This window comes from Branchiostoma lanceolatum, chromosome 8, assembly GCF_035083965.1.
Source record: "Branchiostoma lanceolatum isolate klBraLanc5 chromosome 8, klBraLanc5.hap2, whole genome shotgun sequence".
NCBI classification, from domain to species: Eukaryota; Metazoa; Chordata; class Leptocardii; order Amphioxiformes; family Branchiostomatidae; genus Branchiostoma; species Branchiostoma lanceolatum.
In genome coordinates this window covers 12,876,969-12,891,870 of record NC_089729.1, presented here as the reverse complement: position 1 = coordinate 12,891,870, position 14,902 = coordinate 12,876,969, and the positions used below count along the sequence as shown (strand labels likewise).

Below are 14,902 nucleotides of genomic sequence, written 5' to 3'. Positions count from 1 at the left end.
ATCTCTTGTCAATTTCATTATTTTTGTTTTATTTCATGTTGTTTTCAAGGATGAACCTAGGGTTGTCTCCTATCTTATTTCTTTTCTTTTCAATGTCGTTATGTTTCTCGTTTTATTTGATTTTTTTCAAGCATGTGACTGGTCTCAACATAGGGTTGCTCCAATAGACTTGCCTCCTATCTTGTTTTTATCATATTTCCTTTCTTTTCAATTTTGTGATATTTCTCGTTTTATTTCATGTTGTTTTCAAGGATGCGGCTAGTATGAACCTCGGTTTTCCAAAGAGCTAGCCTGTGGGTATTTTTCTAATGGTTTTGCCCACTACATGCGTGGGCGTACATCACATGCAAACACCTGCCGCTCGCTTTGACGTAAGATCTCAATCTCGAAAACGCTTAAAAGTAGTATCCGTTAGGATCTCCCGTCTTTAAAGTATTTATTCGACGTGTGCACAGTTCACTAGCTCTGGTTAGTCTTTGACATTATAGCAACGTTCTGTGGAAAAATGATGACCTGAAAATAAGCTCAATAAAAGGACAAGTGCGTAGGGAGAAAGCTGTTTATGACTGAAAATTAACGGTGTTAGACGCTCCATCCAATAGCACACTTGTACTTGATCAATCAGCGTGCACGCCGATTGTGTTGGCGCATGCGTAATGGCTATTGTAAGTGCTTAAGAACCGAAAGGCAAGGGCTCTCGACATTTGCGACGGCGGCCCGAGCACAAGGACACGAGGCTCTTAATCCGGCAAGGTCGTATGCTACCTAGATAGCAAGATAGACGAGAACAATCCAGTCAGATCAATCAGCCTCGAGCTCAACTAACGGTGTGGTGGGAACGGAGCATCGGCGGCGTTGTGGTCTTGGTAGCGGTTGGGTTGCGGCTAAGACACACAGGTGAGCTAGCAGCGATACGCGCTGAAGCTAGGAGCGGCTAGCACATGCATGGTCTGTAATGTGTCCGGCTGGCATTGCGGTATCGGTACGATAAAGCTCCAGTACTGTGACTGCGGTTATACCAACAAGTGGTTGTTCTGGTGTTGTTTCTTGTTATTTATTTAATCTTTTTATTGGTACACTCTACGTTTCTAGAGAACATGGTTTTAAAAACCTGTTTTTGATACCTTATGTTCAACTGAGCCGTAGACTAATCAATTGCCTGCGCCAATCATTGAAACAGAACCTCAATGGCGGCTAATCATAAGATTTGTCTGGAAAACACAACAAAAAGTCGCGGAATTTTCCCGTGTGGGAGAGGCCTACTGTTATGAGGAGTGTGGAATGTATCTGTAATATCACTAATGACGCCTATTGCTAACTTAGCGGGTTGCTATACATTCAAACGGTCAAGAAAAATGACGGGAAAAGGTCAGTTTTTGGTTTCGGCCAAATTATATTTAGCAGTTAAAGATAATGAAAGTCTTTTGTGTTTTGCACAAAATATGTGAGGCAATAAATGCTCACCAACACTCACGGACCCAAATGAAAAATTGCAGTGTTTGTAAGGATTAGCGTTGACAGTTGATACTGCTTTCCCTTCCTTGTAGAGTTGTCAAATTCCCCAAACGCAGTACACTAAGAAGCTTTTTGGCAACAGACCAATTTTCCGGTATTGTAAACGCTCGGCGTCTTGAAATTGGATAATTGCATTAAGTTGTTTCGACCAAACAGGCCGACACGGAACAGTGAGTATTGACGTTTCTCCTTATCCAAGTCTCTTCTGGGTTTTCATTGGACATTTGAAAGGAGAGCGAAGGAGATTTCTTAGAAATGCAGCCCGCTGGAGAAGCATTACGCCTTGAAGCACTGCAATCTTGGGAAATCATTGGTAAGATCCTAAGAACGGGGAAAGCACCAATATTACATGAATCTTGAAGGCACGGTGCAGTTATTAAATCCTCCGGCCTAGGAAGTTTCATTTCGTCCAAATCGTATGTAATTTGCACGGTTTGTGAATTCCCCGCGGTGGTTTGAGAATGAGCTCTCCGCACATTGACACAACTAGAAGAGACAACCGTAAAACCAGATGGCGGTAGCTTTTCTTACATAAACGTGCGGATATGGATCCCGGATAAATGCTTTTCGGGGAAAAAGAGACGAGGAGAATTCTGTACATGTATCTATATGGCAGGTACACCCGCCCTTTGGCGTAACAAACCAGCTTCGCAGGCACGCGGCGCGCAAGCGGCTGGTTATATTACACTGGACCTGTCAACCTAATCTTTGTACATTTGACTGTAATCGTGTCTAAAGCTATCGTGTGAGCGTTCTCCTACAGTACTTGGTGCAACGAGTTCCACTCTACGATGGCTCTAGGCAAAAACGAATTTTAAACATCTCAATTCTGGGTTGATAACTCTGCTACTTGAAGGCAGGGTTATCTTGAAGGCATGAATTGTGAAGTTACGCATATTTTTGGATACAATTGGCTGAAAATCTCCATATACATATTTTGCTAGGATCATCAGCAACGTATTGAAGCACGGGGCTCAAGGTACTCGTTATATTTCCTGCCTATAACAGGTTTAACGCACGATACGGGTACATGCGGCTTATATTGGCATATCGACGGCATATCTGCGTAGACGTTTTCTACCGCAACCCCGCCAAGCACGCTATATCCCTCCAGTCTTGCACGCTATTCTCCAGCACGTTTTCAGTTTTAACCCCCGTGAACCCAACCCGGGCGGACGCTGTCCAGAGTGCTGAATCAGAGCTGCTGTTGTTAATATTGGTGCTGTCCTTGGTACTAAATGAGAGCTGTTATTGTCAAAACCCTTGAACAGATTTTTTTCAAACCTGTGACAAGACAGTGAGCTTATTCTTTAAAGCTTCAATTCAGTTTTACTCATGAATGTTCATATGATATCAGTTATCTGTCAATCACTTTCAAATTTAGCGATCGTCGCTCTCAACTACCGTACTATGGGTCAATCTGGTTCGTGCCCATACACAATTACAGCACTGTCGTGTGTCGGATTCTTTGTTTGGAGTGCTTTGCAGAATATCTAACGTGTATACTTCCCTCATTCCTCATAGATTATATTCTTTAGTATTCTGACTGTGAATAACAAATCAAACCCTATGTATAATACAAAATAACCCCGTGATGAGTGTGTTCAAGTATTATACCAACGATAGCACAAATACAGCTTCTTACTAACGGCCATTAACATTTATCCGCCAACTTACATTTATCTGCCACTTTGCCACTTTGCGATATGTGTTAAAGAGATTTCCAATGTAAAATCCTCAGTACATAAACTCCTGTATGCCTAAGCTGTGCACACCTTGGGTGTTGTATTAGACAGATGTCTTTAAACCCACTGTTCTTTAAAGTGGCGGATATATGTAACCCAGTGGATAAATGTTCATGGAGGCTATAAGCTAGCTTTACTATTTGCGTCAAGGAGACGTTATCAAATGACCTTAAGTCAAAATGTTTAAGGGACGCACATATGAGGGTCTGGGGGGGGGGGGTATCTGGTGACTTCTATCCTGGTTTGCATGGCATTTCACAAAATAAAAAGTCCCTGATAGATGCCCTAATTAAACCATAGATTTTTGTTACCGATCAGCTGTTACCGGCTATGTTTTCATCAATCCATATTCTTCTTCCACAAATTCATGCACGTTGTGACTATTCCAAGTCGTTGGAATATGTAAGTAAAATAACGACATTTCTTTTAAGGGACTAATCACGAATAAGCGCAATTTCGCCAGTACATTTTTATTTTATTTTGTGAGAATTCGTCAATTCAACTTGAAACAGGTAACTAAGAAAATCTATCCTTATTTTGTATCTAGATGGGAGTTTGAAAAGGTAGGAACCATTTTCACTTTTTTTCGAATCTCATCCCGTTGATTTGAAGAAAAACAAAAAGGATTCTTGAAATGTAAAACATGAAATTCATATTTCTTGTAACAACCGTCAGAAAAGGTGTCTTTGTTTGGAAACGTAGGATTTTTTTGAAATGCAGTAAACGTACCGTCACAAATAAAAAACAAGGCTGCAAAACCAGCAGTCACGTAACTTAACCCTCTTCCTTATGAATTAGCCATTTGGCACCAAATTTGTAATGATCACAGGGCTAGGCAGCAAGGAGAATGTTCAAGTCACAAAACGTGACACAGCATCGATTTGTCGTTTCGACAGGGTGATTTTTTGAAGTGCATGGACCTAACGTCGTCGAGAAGTGCTGACCCAGTAAATGTGGCACTTTTGCAGCTAGTCCAGCCGTCGCGAGCTCGCCTACCCTGAGCTACCACTAAATGCACAAACCATTCCACGCTTGGGAAGATTGCTCATCTCTCACAGGTGATGATAACAGGGGTATCTCCGGGACGTACTTTACGGCAATCATGTAGCGCTACTTTGCAAACACAGCACGTAGGTACGTACGCTTCTTGGTGACCATTTCACGCATATGTCTATGTGATTTTTTCCGTTCGCTCGTCTATATAATCTTCTTTTTTTTCACGTTTCTATGTGATTTTCTTCTTGCACCGTTCTATGTGATCTTATCGTTGTAGCCTCATAAGAGGCTTTGTCGCCGCGTTTTGCTGTCTTAGCCGACTGTCCAATGATGAAGCCTGCTATTGAGGCTATTTTCTTTGCACGTTTCTATGCGATCTTATCCGTGCACGTTTCTGTGCGATCCCCTCTGGATACACCAGTATAAGATCCCCTTTGTGCATGTGTGCATACATTTCTGTGATCTTATCTGTACTTAGGCACGCTTCTATTTAATTCTTACGATATTCTTGGCAATCCTAGAGTTATTTATCCCCTGTCCCAAATCCCTTGTCAAAATCCGTGGACGCTGTAAAGTCGAACAATGACCAAAATAGCAACAACTAACGATGTTTTTTAAACAGTAATGGTGTTTAAAAAGAGTTAAGATAGCAACATGAAAAGGAAAATGTGAGGTCCTCTATTTTGAAAATGTGAGGAAAATATGAGGTCATCTAAGCGATGGAAAGACCAGATTGTGAAGGGCATTGTGTTAAACATTCGGGAAGCAGAGGCTAGGGCAAGGGACAGGACTTCTTGGAGGATCCACCTGAAAAGCAAGGGGCCAGTTTCTGGCCTGTGCAGGTAGGCAGGTAGGCAGGCTATATTGTTTTCTTTTTCTGATATATATCAAGAGTGGCTTCTATCCAAAAACCTTGACTAGAAGAAATAATTGACACCTCGCTATTAAAATCGCTAAGGACACTCCCAGTTCAGCAAACGCAATCAATATCAAGAGACTCTGTCAGCATATGCTTAACAAATTATATCTTTCATTTGGTATTTTGAACCCTACCATGCATAATACATAACAGGTTTAAATTTATCATTCTGTACATCGACTAGTCTTTTGTAAAAAAAAATCAAAGGTCAAAACATCACCGAGGGGCATAATTTGAAAAGGTTTGACATATTCGTAGAAAGATTTTTTTTGGACGGTCTGCAAAATTTGTTACAAATGTAATGCCTACAGCTCCCATAGAGCAATATGCAAGCGTCGTAGGTACTGAGTCTGACATTTGTGTCTGTCAAAAAAGGTTAAGGGAACGCACATGTAAGGGTTTTTCTCGAATACCTGGCGGCATTCCTCTCTGGTTACATGGTATGTTACACAAATGCGCCCCCTAATAGATACCTCTAACCATAGATGTATATTTCTGATCATTAACCGGCAAGGTTTTTATAAATATACATTCCAGATGCATCATGCCAGGCCGTTGAGTTATATCAAAGAAAACTTAATACATATTTCGTCCGGGGCTAAGCGGAAATATATATTATTTGGGCAGTTCCTTGTCTTCAAGCAATGTAAACAGTATGTAAGAAGGAAAGAGGTGACCCCGTAGCCTTTGTACTGTGAGGCCGTAGGGGCAGTGGGTTGTTATCTCTTATGTCTAGGGCACGGTATTTTAAGGCCGAGCCCATTCCTCTCCTTCCACTGCCTTTTGCCTCCACAACCGACGTCAGGTACGCATTATTACAACTAGTTGGAGTCCGGAAAGTCGAGTTAAGTGCCTTTTCGAAGGGCACAACATTGGTGGTAGAGATTTGAGTTCAGATTCCCTGGTTCTAGGCCAAACACCCAAACCATTACTCCAACACGATGCCACACTTTGGAAAAGTAGGAAAGCCTTTTCAATTTGCTTTAAAATATTGTCCTGTTAAATTTGGAAAATAGGTTTCTTCAAACAGGAAACCGCAAACTTTTATTTCTTGTGACATCCCAAAAAAAAGTTGGTTATTGGCTTGGCTATCTGATGGATGACATCACTACTGCATGCTTTGCTAGGCATGGTTACTGACCCAAAACACTCCATAAGACAGAATACGTGATGTGAATATAATTGAAGAGGAATACAGAACCTTTTGGATACTCTGCTCACGTTCCACGACTCAGGAGTCGTTAGCTCTAGATCTCGCACTACCGGGGTAATTAGTAACACCATTAACAGTAATTTGTACCTTTCATGTACGATCACATTACTTCTGCCTTTAATTCTGTCTGACAACTACAGGCAGAGAAAATAGGTGATACCTTTTCACCAAAATTGAACCCAGTCTGAATACTGTAATTCTTGTTTCTTTCACTAACTTTATGCTCATTGTTTCCACAGTCACCTCTGTATCATTAAGTTATCATCACCGTGGAAAAACCTGTTGTAGTTATTTATGATTCCTTCACACACCGGTACCCGTTCCATGAAGTTAAAGTTTAGTGAAAATGTCAATTTTCCTTACACCGTGAAATTTTGCTACAATGAAGATAAAGGGAATTATAGTAGAGTCCATTTCAAGTCACCACAAGGGTTTTTAAATGATATTTGTGATTAGTTTGAATACATTTGAATAAAAGAATATCTAAGTCACAATGGTTCTAAATTTTTCCAAAAAAAATCAATATAAAAATTTGGATTTATTTGAATCCAATTAGATGTTTTAGAAACATTTTGAAAGAGACTGCACAAAGATATCTTTATTTAGAATAATTTGCAAATATCTATGTGATTCTTCTAAATTTCAAAATATAGAGAAATATATATAGACAAAGCTTTCGAAACAGTGGATTAGGGTAATTGCCCCCATAAAATTAGGTGCTAATCCAGCCCTATTGTCTGCCTCTGTGTATTTTTAGCTGTCACTGCTGGACACTGTTAGGTCCTTTGTGCAAGCCATCTATGCATGGTGCCCAATCATAATTCACAAAAATGTGTGAATTGCTTTCTTCACAGCCCACTGACCCATTTGTAAAATGTTAAAAATAATTGTAAAAAATGGTAGAAAATGGTAGAATGCTGTAACCATTATTCAAAAACTATTAGAAATATCATATTCCACATCATTAATATTTCCAAGATTTTACACAACCGGGCAAATAATCATAAAGTTGAAAGGACATTCACAATATTTCCAAAGTATGAAATCTCCTAGACAAATAATTACAAAGAATTAAAAAGAGTTGTAAATTATGACAATAACAACCCTTGCGGTGGCTCGGAATGGACTCTATTTTGCATGAATATTGAATAGTTTTATCGGGTTCAATGGTTCACACATTTTTTGACACAATCAAGAGATATTCACCGGGCAACGTTTTGGTATTCCTTCTGCTAACTTAGTTAGTCAGAATTTCTTTGAGGAAGGTAGCAAAAGAAATATCCTGTGTAAATAGTCTTATCAACTATAAGAATGCATTGATTTTTTTCGCACGAAAATAAACACGGACGCCCCATAATTTGCGTCGCGAGTCAACCCAAACTATAGGCAAATAGTTTGCACCACTGTCCCGCAGCGCTTTGTGGCCGCTTATGACTTTGCAAAGCCATCGAAACTGCATGGTATAAATCATTTAGAACATTTGCAGTACCGAATCTCAGCCAGCAATCGCTCAGGGGTTCTTGAACATAGCGAGATGTCCGCTGTTACAAGAGTTAAGGGACATTTGCTTCACGGTGGTGTTATCTTATCATAATTATCAGCTGGAGACGAATAAATTAGAAGGACCTGCAGCTAAACTCGCTGTCCAGAAATGATTTTCTGATCATCTTTGGCAACAATACGCACTCCGCCCTTTAACCCATCAGTTCTGCCTCTATGGAAACATTGTGCTTAGCACAGCGGATCGTACATTTCCTACAACCTAAAAATAGCCAAAAATCATTAGGTTGTGAGTGCATCAAACTTTCAAACTACACTCGTCAGTTCACAGTAGCAAATTTATTAGCATGACAGTTGCTCTAGCATTCCTTTCGAACCCAGTAAAATGCTTGTCTCCGCTTGGCATCCAGGCAAGTTTTTAAACCCAAGTATTACTTGGCTATCTAGTGGGTGCAGATATGACAACAGACAGGGCTATTTCGTCTAATTGATAGTTATTACTATTTCATTATCGTCATCACAATAACTCTAAAATGCAGCTGCAGGCAAGTAAATGTCAAGAAAACTGCTAATTCTAAATGCACACGCTCTTGCGTTGGTGGCTTTTCTCAACCTTTCTGTATATCGGCGAGCTTGCTAATGATACTTTAAGAGTCTATGTGCATTATCCTTGAAAGCACCTGCCATTAAAAACTGCAATTAGGAGATCTAACTCTTACGTAAAACCTCTCGTTCACGCCTTTTAAACCCATTCCACATAGCTTACACTGTCATTCATACGCCCACAAGCAAGAACCCAGCAATTTTCCACCCTAGAGTTTATCATAACGCTTGTTTGAAGATCAGGAAAACTTAGATTATTCACAGTGTAGTGGTGGGAAGTAACTAAAGAATAACATCAATGCCTTAGCACGAGATATATCAGATGTAGTACAGGAAAATCGGCTCAAAGAAACTCCAGAATTTACGCTTATGTAAAAGGAAACCGGTAGAATGACAACAGGAGAAATAAGTCTTCAGATCATCTTCTTTAGACCGAAAGAGTGGCGCACAACGAATCTTTCATATTTTTTAACCTGCTTGAAATTGCTCATGGCTAATATCTACGTGAGAATCGTTTAAGAATTAAAGAAACATATTTGCTTGAATGTCCTGAATAGAGAAGGGGGACGCCACAAACTATATGGTACAGTTTATCAACTGCTTGCCAAGTCACGTTAAATACAATATAAAGAAGGATTTTATCTGCAATTTTGGAGAAATTTCCTGCATGCAGGCTTGGCGAAGGTAAATCCTCAACAAAAGCACACAATAGTGTTTTGCCGTCGAGTTGTAAACAAGGTCTTGCTCGTTTCAATAGGATTACTTGAGCAGCGGTGGTTGATATTAGTATATGTACTTTGTAATCGCTGTGGCCATTGTCTGAGAGTGTCTTATGTCTGATATACACCCGAGGCGGCGACATCAAAGAGTCCAGTATTTAAATGATCAACGGCAAGCTCGATACAACTGATCTTGGCGCACTCACTTCAATCTATTTTATTCACATCTAAGCTTTTAAGTTGCTTGTAGTGTGCTCTGTAGACATGAAACACACTCTATAGCCTTCCAAAGTGATCATTCAGACTCACAACATCTGCGGCCTTTTCGTTTTTCAGTTGGGAGCCAATTTAAGCAAATGGCTGTGTCAAACTTACGTACCACACGTTCTTTAATGGTAAAGCCAGTAATATATTGTGTTTATCACTAAAGCTGTGTGTGCAGAATAAAACTCAACATGATAGATTTATATATTTTTGTTAAAGTATACATCGGCCGATTCGACCCTATCAGCTATCAGCTCAGATTGCAGTGCACTGCGCGCAGGTGAATGCCAAAGTTTAAGAAATTCTCTATCTCTATGCCAGGGGGATTTAACTTTTGATATTTACCCACAATTCATCAAACTGCACATGCGCAGTAAGAACTGCGAACTAGCTTACTTGAACTAGGCTTTTTCGGACAAGTTTGGATCAGGTGGGAGGGGGCTTTTCAGGCCACTCCCGTAAGTCCTAACCTTCTTAGCGCGTATGATCACCAGATTTGCATGCAGGGGATAGCCTACGTACTTAAATAAATTGCATCAACAAATTGATATCCCCAAGGCAACGCTAGACGTTTAGGAAAACATAAAATAAATTCAGCAACATCACGACCGGTATGGTGTCCTCTGATTTTTAGGGATCGGCCGATGTTCGACGTTCGCAAGAATTTTGCTGAGAATACGTACAGTAGTTAGGGAGTTATTCTTTTCATAACGACAGAATTTGTAACATAGCAATATAGGATTCAAGCACGCATCAACTGAAACATGTATGTGTGGCTGATTGGCGATATCGCTTCATTCACATTGAGCGCAAAATCGCTGCCCCTGGTATATTTTGCGTCCGGGCGATTTCATTGTTCTTCAGAAAACCTGTGGGTCCAGCATTTGACGAGAAACGTCATTGAGCACGTTAAGGTAGACTTGAGGTCCGTCCCTGTGTGACATAGCACAAATTGCCCTTTCTTTGCTGGGTATGGCATTTTTTAAGTAACAATGTAATGCATATCTTGTTCTTGATAATTATTCACAAGAGAGAAAAATCAAGAAGGGGGCAAGCCGCAAGATTAGAAAGGTGTTTAATATGTCATTAATATGTAAAACAACACACTTTACACAAAAACAGAAGTCACATAGTAGCACTGATCACTTTCCTAGTCTATGAGTGATGCCTAGAACGGATGTGTATCCTTCCTCCAGCAGGCTTGTATAACCTGACCGGATATCAGAATGGAATCTTGTACGACTCAAACCATTCTTAGTGTCGAGGGGATATCGACTGGGAAGGCGGATGAGATAACGAACAAAGGCAGCGCTACCGCAACATAAAACGCGTCGCGGGCTGGCGCGCTCATCCCGTCTGCTTTGATGTATCCCGTCGCCTCGAGTGGAACCGCTTGGTAATCAGGTTCCGCTTTATAGCCAATCAGTGAAGATGAATTGATTAACGGCACCACATTACAGGAGCTGGAGATGAGTAGGTCCTTTGAAGATAAGATAAGTGCGTGTGGATGGGGGTGGGGGGCATTTCTACCTTTGTAGTGAGACTGTTCGGGTCTTCCCAGGTCATCATTATATATAGCAAGTTTGTAAACGGTTCACTTTCAAAAAGAGACTCAATTACGTGATGTTCTGGTCTATCAAATGTTCCAGGCAGGTTGTTTCACTTTAGATGGAACTCATTAACGGTATCTCATTGAAGGAGCTGCAGATGACCAGAAACCTGTGGACAAGACGTTTGGGAACTCCTTTGTGTCGGAAATGGTCGGGGTCAACAGCACAGTAAGTGTAAAAAACGTTAGAAATTTGTATTTTCCACACGAAAATTCGGCAAATGCAACTAGTCAACGCTGACGAACAACAACAATTGGTTTAATTTGGGGAAGAATCACCAACGTGCAGTTGCCAACACAAGGAATTGGACTTTGTCAACTAACGTCTAAAACATGATTCCACCAGAATACATAATTTCGCCACCCTGAAAAGATACGTCCAAACAGATCTTTAACTCAACGTCCCCCCCCCCGTCTAATGCAATCCTGTATATCTAAACTGTATGCATATCTGGTAGGTGCTACACTAGAGACCTTTCAAACATAATGGAGTTTATCTTTATCCAGGATGAACACAGATTAACATTCTAGCTAGTTAGTGGTCTGGCCGGTTTACAAAACAAATAAAACTCGATTAGATTACTTTGCCAAGTTGTGGCGCAATTAAACTGTATATCTCATCCAATGTTTCAAAGTGTGCATGGAAACCAATGTGCGCATTATGAGAAATGGAGAAACAATTTGCGTGACACAAGTAACAAATGTCTCTGAATAATATGAATGATGTTATCAAACATTGCATCACATAATGTCTGTGCGATTTGTGTTATGTTTCAAGTACAAATTGCTTTCGTAGCTCTAACAGTGTATCAGGATTAGAGGCGCCCGATACCCCGGTTTTGGTGATTTACTTTCATTCCATGCGCAAGACGACAGCAAGTGCATTTTATAGATGACATCAGCGCGCACGCATGAATATTAGTCTGATTTCGAAAAAAAATCAACAAATCTTGATCCCCTTCTGCGATGGTCCACATGACAAGAAGATGTTAAGTATCCCGTGTAGTAGCATTGAGTGAGCAGGCAGAAGTTGCATTAGTGTGGTAGCCTTGAGTGTACTTGCAGTGATGCTAAGCTATCCCGCTAGTGTCACTTTCTGCACTTCTTGCACACAGGAATAAAAGTTCGTTGTTATACCATGGTTTGCCGCTTCAATGCCTACTAAAACAGTTAAATAGAGTTTATTTGCTGTGGCCTACGTGAGAGAAACATTATTCTTGTCTTTATCCCCGTGATATAGCCTGACTGGCAGAGTATCTTAACCATCTCACGCACTGTGGAAGAAAACTTTCCTCATTTGTTCTAACACCTCTTAACTCAATACAACAATACGTAACGGGTTGGGAATATATCCAGCTTTAAATCAGACTTTTTACCGTTTATTGTCACTTTGAACACAGTCTTTGCCATATAAAGTGATCTTAAAAGACTCCTTTATCGCTTGCAACAGCGGTTCCGTAGTTTTAACGACCGTACAAAACGGCTCCAAAGGGAACCAGTTGATGGAGTGGAAGTTTTCAATGTCTTCGTTTCCTGGGCTGGTGGAACATCGATAGCGAAGTGTTCTCCGTCTTTCTCAAGACGGCATTGTAACATCTTGCAAAGATAAAGCTTCAGAGTAGCTGTACTAGTCATCATGGACGGGGGGGGGGTAACTGTGGCAGACTTTGGTTGAGTGCAATTTTCTTGAACTAAAAATAAACGGCCGTGAAATATACTAGCTTTTACACAGCAGCCACTAGTTCCGTTTGAATATTGATTGATACCGTAGCACATCTAAGTGCACTATCTAGTACATTCCCCTAGTCTAACTCAAGCATCTTAAAAGTGTCTGGCGTTAAGGCTAGTGATACTATGAAAAACGTTGGGCTTAGTGTAATCTTCTTGAACTAAACCGCAGCGACATGTACTAGTTCTACGCAGCAACCGCCATTTCCGTCTTAGTGATTGATGTCGTTGCACATCTAAGTGCACTGTCTATCACTCTTATCTGGTCCAATTCAAACGTTTTAAAAGTGTGTGGCACTAAGACTAGAGATACTATGAAAACGTTCGGTTAAGTGCAATTTTCTTGAACTAAACCGACGTGACATGTACTAGTTCTACACGGCAGCCACGGTTTCCGTTTTGGTGATTGATATTGTTGCACATCTAAGTGCGCTATCTATTACTCCCATCTGGTCCAAGTGAAGCGTCTTAAAAGTATGTGGCGTTATGACTAATAAAACTATGAAAACGTAGGGCTAAGTGTAATCTTCATGAACTAAACCACCGTGACATGTACTAGTTCTACACGGCAGCCACCATTTCCATCTTGGTGATTGATATTATCATAACACTCATCTGGCCCAACCCAAGTATCTTAGAAATGTGGGGCGTTATGTCTACCGATGCTATGAAAAACGTTCGGTTAAGTGCAATCTACTTGAACTAAACCGCCGCGACATGTACTAGTTCTACACAGCAGCCAAAGTTTCCGTTTAGGTGATAGATATCATTCCGCACTTTCTAACACTCTCGTCTGACCCAAGTCAAGCGTCTTAAAAGTGTGTGACGTTAACGCGATATGATTAATAATACTATGAAAAACGTTGGGTTGCGTATAATCTTCTTGAACAAAACCGCCGTGACATGTACTAGTTCTACGAAGCAGCCACGGTTTCCATCTTAATGATCGATACCGTTCCGCACCTATGTGCATTATTTAGCACTCTCGACTCAAGCACCTTAAAAGTGCGTGGCGTTGACACAACTCTACAGACGATACTGTCCACTTGTGATCAATCAATGAAACCTCGACACACCTGCACCATGACTAATGGAGATCCGTCCTGATCTTCCATTACAGACACGTTTTTACATGTGCCGACCGCAGCCGTTGAACTCTATCGACGTCCCCATTACTAAACACCAACAGTCATTTATCAGGTCTTCTCGGGCGCTGCGGTTCTAGTATTGATCGCAGGAACTTGATAGGAATGCTCAGCGGGCAACTGACTAATTGTAGGTTGTTACTGTTCACAAATTACTCCCGCTACAGCTGTGGGATCACTGGGTACTGTGAGTGCTTGATATTCTGAACTGGTTCAGAACCTACAATGTACTCTACGCGTCGTTATCGACTCTGTGCCACTTCTAAAGACAACTACAGACGGGGGGCGCCATAGACTGCAATGTTTGAACCTATGCTACAAATTACTCCCGCTGTAGAAGTAGGATAACTGGGTATTGCGAGTGTTTGATATTTTGAACTGGAGTTTTCTCTATGCGTCGTTAGTTTCTTCTGAGTATCGACTCGGTACCACGACTAAAGACAACTACAGACGGGGGCGCCATAGACTGCAGCAATGTTTGAACCGATGCTATAAATTACACCCGCTGAAGAAGTCGGATCACTGGGTATTACGAGTTTTTGATATTCTGAACTGGGGTTTAGAAAGTACTCAACGCGTTGTTAGTTTCTTCCATGTATCGACTAAGTAGCACTACCAAAGACAACTACAGATGGAGAGCGCCATAAACTGCAATGTCTGAACCGATGCTACAAATTACTCCCGCTGCTGAAGGCGTATCACTGGGTATTGCCAGTGTTTGATATTCTGAGTATCGGCTCTGTGCCACTTCTAAAGTCAGTAAAGACAACTACAGACGGGGGGGGGGGGGCGCCATAAACTTTCTACAATGTTTAAACCGATGCTCACTGATTGTTCTGTCTGAATAATGTGACGTCAGAGTCGAAGCAGTGGTTCGCTCTTTACTTGACGAAGACCGAAAATTATGGCTCTGGTATTGGAAAATATAGTTCAACTCTACTACAAA

The 14,902-nt window shown here is 40.9% G+C and overlaps 1 protein-coding gene across 1 annotated transcript in view; it reads left to right on the top strand.

Moving 5' to 3' along the window:
* Positions 1-716: 716 nt before the first annotated feature.
* Positions 717-14,902, top strand: part of LOC136440979 (somatostatin receptor type 5-like) — a 29,210-nt gene continuing 15,024 nt past the window's right edge. The window contains exon 1 of the mRNA XM_066437187.1: positions 717-897. The gene's annotated coding sequence lies outside the window, so the exon portion shown is untranslated. The remainder of the gene's footprint in view (positions 898-14,902) is intronic.